This window comes from Pezoporus occidentalis, unplaced genomic scaffold (assembly GCF_034315485.1).
Source record: "Pezoporus occidentalis ecotype Australia unplaced genomic scaffold, CSIRO_AGI_Poc_V1 ctg164, whole genome shotgun sequence".
In the NCBI taxonomy this organism is placed as follows: Eukaryota; Metazoa; Chordata; class Aves; order Psittaciformes; family Psittacidae; genus Pezoporus; species Pezoporus occidentalis.
Genome location: NW_026913466.1, coordinates 1,984,256 through 1,988,971, shown reverse-complemented (window position 1 = coordinate 1,988,971; position 4,716 = coordinate 1,984,256). Strand labels below are relative to the sequence as shown.

General features: G+C 47.5%; 1 long non-coding RNA gene across 1 annotated transcript; it reads right to left on the bottom strand.

Annotated features, from left to right (window-relative positions):
* LOC134160829 (uncharacterized) lies at positions 1-2,769 on the bottom strand. Its single transcript, XR_009963706.1, has 3 exons — positions 2,569-2,769; positions 1,906-2,039; positions 1-483 (listed from the first exon to the last, which is right to left on the bottom strand). It is a non-coding gene; the product is annotated as an uncharacterized LOC134160829 (long non-coding RNA).
* Positions 2,770-4,716: the final 1,947 nt, after the last annotated feature.

Below are 4,716 nucleotides of genomic sequence, written 5' to 3'. Positions count from 1 at the left end.
TTTGGGAGAAAGCACACCTGTGAAGTCAAGAAGCATGTATTATTACACAGCTCAACAGCTATGAAAGCGATTAAAAGAATCATCCACATAGGGGATTGCATAAATCAAACAAAAACACTTTTTAAATCTTGTATTATTGAACTTAACCTGTATTCAGCCCTTTTGTGGAACCACAGCACAGAAAAAATTACATGTTTCTCTGAGATTTTAATGTAGTCACTGTTCTATATCAGAGACTATGCCAGTGCTTAGTGAAATTTGATGCTCGTACACCATTTGTGTTTCAAGCTAGAATGACCTAAAGACACGTTAGCATAAAAATATCCACATTTTCGGCTGGATGTGGTGCCAATTCTGTTACCTGTAGAGGCTCCAAACAATGTAACTGTTTCCAGGAGAAGGTAGAAGATAATGCAGATCCCCTAGGAAAGCCATTAGGCTAGTCCTGGAGACTAAAATAACAGCAACAACCACCACCACCATCTATAAAATAGGAGATACTACAATATAAGTGGAAATTACAGTGTTATGTTTAATTATGCAATAGCTAAACCAGCTATGTGTATTGAAAGGAAGAGGAAAGCTATGTATTACCTGGAATTAAGTAAGTTCATAACTGTTCTGTGAAATACTTTTATTAGTATAATTGCACCATTATATCTTTTGTAGTTCTCTGATGGTTTTGGTTGATTGGGGAGGGTGGATTTTTTTTTTTTTACAAACTAGCTCAAGACTTAAGCAAAATCAGTGAAATACAGTGACACAGTAGTCTGTAGAAGCAGAGATTCGGAATGGTGAAATTAAAAGCACACAGTAAATTGACTTTCAACATAGCATCTATGTCACACGAAGTTTCAGCTTCAGTGGGGAGAAAATGTGTTAATATATGCTTACCCAGCTCACATTCCCTATTAGTAGGTGAAAAATCCAACGCTTGGTGAATTCTGCTTCACAATGATAGGAAGAGCCAACATCGAAGGATCAAAAAGCAACGTCACTATGAATGCTTGGCCGCCACAAGACAGTTATCCTTGTGGTTACTTTTCTGACACCTGCTTAAAACCCAAAAAGACAGAACGATTGTGAGGCCCCGCTTTCATGGTCTGTATTTGTACTGAAAATCAAGATCAAGCGAGCTTTTGCCCTTCTGCTCCGCGGAAGGTTTCCGTCCTCCCTGAGCTTGCCTTAAGCACCCTTCTTTCCAACCAGATTTGCATATCCCACATGCCCTTGGTCATCGTGCTTGTAGGAAGTGTGGTTAAAGCCCTTCCCAAATCTTCACTCACGAAGCCAAGCCATCAATCAATCAATCATATGCTTACCTATGCGTACGTGGATACTGATTGACTAAGATCCAGGATAACACGAACTTAACACCCTCCCTTCCCAGAAAGAAATACCTCATTTCACAATTATGAAAAACAAAAGCAATGTGGCATACTCTCAGGAATGTGTACTGTTGCATAAGTGAATGAAATTTCTAGCATCCCAATATGAGAATTAAAATTCCCAAGACTATTTTGCATAGTCTACATTCTGTAACCGATTGATTTGGCTTTCTTTTATTCATAATGGAGGGAAGTTCTGGGTCAGCTCCTTCCCCAGGCTGGAATCCCTCTTTTCATTGCAGCCTCCAACACCATTTTCCCTCTCCAGTTCATGCTCACAGTGATCATTGCTTTTCTGATCTGCCCTGACAGCAGCAGAAGTTACTTTGTTTACCCCAGCAATAAAATAAATCAAAAAAAAAAAAAGGCTATCAAAATCACTGATTAATGTCTCACATATTTACATCACATGTTTGTGCCGCAAGGAGAAATATAAAGAAAGTAGCGATATGGTGCTGGAGGTGGTGGTGTGGGGAGAATTGTGAATTGCTCCTCTTCTATGTACCAAGCAGTTAACCTGTGAAATCCTGTTCTTCAGATCCTTCCTCCTGAAGTGTCTCATCACTCCTGAGCATGAAGATCTCATCTGCATCCCACCACCTTTGGTGCCTTACCTGATGTCTTAGCTCTAATGGTGACATCAGGCAGATGCTGTGAACAGTGAAATAAATTACATTGAGGAGCTCTGCAGTGTTAAGCATGACTGTAACATAATTTCACCCTGCCTTAGACTCTTATTTCTTCCCCTCTTTTGTCGCTACGGGGTAATGATCATGTACTTACCATTGCCTTCAACTGTATCTTACCAAATGTTTAACTTTTAATATTATGCTTGCTTTGGGGGATGCATTAGAGCAGCTTTGTTAAAACCCCACCACCTACACTTCACATGAATTACATCCCTCCATCAACTCAGGACATTGGGGTACAGAATACTTGGTACTGTCACACAGCTCTTACAATGTCTCATGATGATACAAGAACACTTTAAAGGTTACTTTACAAATAGTAAGCTTTAAGGTTTAACCTTTAGGTTTAACCTAAATAATCAACCAAGAACAAGAGCTTAGTCTCTTCACCAATGTTCAGCGTGCTGTTACTAGAGGTAGCAAGCTCCCCTCAGGGGTGGAAAGAGCCCTGGGATAATGGCCAAGGCGTGGAAATTGCCTTCAGGCCTTACCTATGGACTGCAGCAGCTGCAGCACTTTTGTTTCAGTCCCTTCCTCTGCAGAGATAGCAACCCACTGATATTTCTGGGATGCAAGATAAAATGCAGGAAGGGCAATAAAAAGGGCTGGAAATCCATGAGATGTGAGAATATCGTAAGTTGCAGCATCAGCCAGGGCCAGCAAAGCCCCAGAACCTGGGCGCAGCTCCCAGTGCCAAGTGCTGGGCAGAGCAGCAGCAAGGGGAGGCAAAGGGTCCCCTCAGCACTCCCCTCAGGGATCCCCTTAAGGACTCTCCTCAGCGCTCCCCTCAATGCTCACCTTCAGGGCTCCTTTTAAGGACTCTCCTCAGTGCCCCCCTCAAGGACATCACTCAGGACTCTCCTCAAGGACTCCACTCAGGACTCCCCTCACGGCTCCATCTCAGGACTCCCCTCAGTGCCCCCCTCAAGGACATCACTCAGGACTCTCCTCAAGGACTCCGCTCAGGACTCCCCTCAGGGCTCCATCTCAGGACTCCCCTCAGTGCCCCCCTCAAGGACACCACTCAGGACTCTCCTCAAGGACTCCGCTCAGGACTCCCCTCACGGCTCCATCTCAGGACTCCCTTCAGTGCTCCCCCGCAGGGCTCCCCTCAGGGCTCCATCTGAAGACTCCCCTCAGGGCTCCCCCTAAGGGCTCCCCTCAAGGACGTCCCCTTAAGAGCTCCCCTCAAGGCTCCCCTCAGGACTCCTTTCAGGGCTCCCCTCAGAGCTCCCCTTAAGGACTCCTCACAAGCAGTCTCCTCAGGACTCCCCTCAGGACTCCCTCTCAGGGCTACACCTCAGGGCTCCCCTCAGGACTCCCCTCAGGGCTCCCCTCAGGGCTCCCCTCAGGGCTCCCCTCAGGACTCCTTTAAGCAGTCCACCCCAGGGCTCCCCTCAGGACTCCCCTTGAGGACTTCTCAGAAGCACTCTCCTCAGGACTCCCCTCAGGGCTCCCTCTCACGGCTACACCTCAGGGCTCCCCTTCAGAGCTCCCTTTAAGGGCTTTCCTCAAGGACTCCCCTCAGGACTCCTCTCAGGGCTCCCTCTTAGGGCTCCCCTTAAGGGCTGCCCCCACCCAGGGCTCCCCTCAGAGGGCTGAGGGAGCAGGGGTCGTTTTCCGCCTCTCCCGGCCTCAAGCGCCCGCCGCAGGCGGAAGGAGTTATGTGAGGGAGTGAGCGGTAACGGCGGCCTATGCCTGCACCCGGCACCTCCCGGCACCGATCCCGGCCGCGGCCGCAGACTGTTCTGGCCGCCTTCAGGGCTAGAATTGAAGCTGGTACGAAGCCGGTAGCCCCGGCTCGCCCTCGGCACAGGTCAGCTTTCCCTGTCCTCATAGGCGGAGTGAAGCAGGTCGTCGGTCCTGACGGACACCTGGTAAGGCGCTAATTGGTTTTGCTAATCGCGAAACAAAGCCATCTTCGTGCGCTTTCTCCTCTAAGTCATTGGAGAAAGCCGACGCCGCGCGAGCCGCAGGTGTGCTCCTGGTGTCCGTACAGTGTCAGCTCTTACATGAGAGATTATATGATCATTTAAACACTCGCCTTTCCCTCTGATTTCCTTGGCTTTGCTGAAGGCTTTCACGCAGTTTGGGAAAGCAGTAGGTGAGAAGTAAGGGGCGCGGGATGTGAGGTACCCAGAGGGTGTCCCCTGCTTGGGAACCGTAGTGCTTTGTTTAAACCAAAAGCACCCGCACGAGTTTTGAACTTAGGTGTATGAAGACGAATATGTATTTTCATTCTAAGCAGGTCAGAATTGTTTATAGTCATTTAGACTACAGTCATATAGACTATAGTCACAGTTGATAGTCATTTTCAGTGATGCTTGCTTTACCCGCAGCCAAAGCACTGCTCGCAAGGTAGTTTATTACCCCACGGCAGTGGCAAACGGGGAAGGCTGTTTGCCAAAATCCAAACTAAGTCAACGAAGACATATGCACGCAATGACACCGAGTTGTTCTAATCTGGTTACTACTACTGATTCCAGCATTTTGAAGCTGACCCTAACATTTTGAAACTGATTTTCAGAGTAATCAGCCAAAGGCAAAGGGGCTGCTGTGCACAGATGCCGTAAGTAAAACTGCTGTGCCCAGCACCAGGAACTTTCAGTCGTGCTCTTCAACTTCCTTTTGTGTCATTG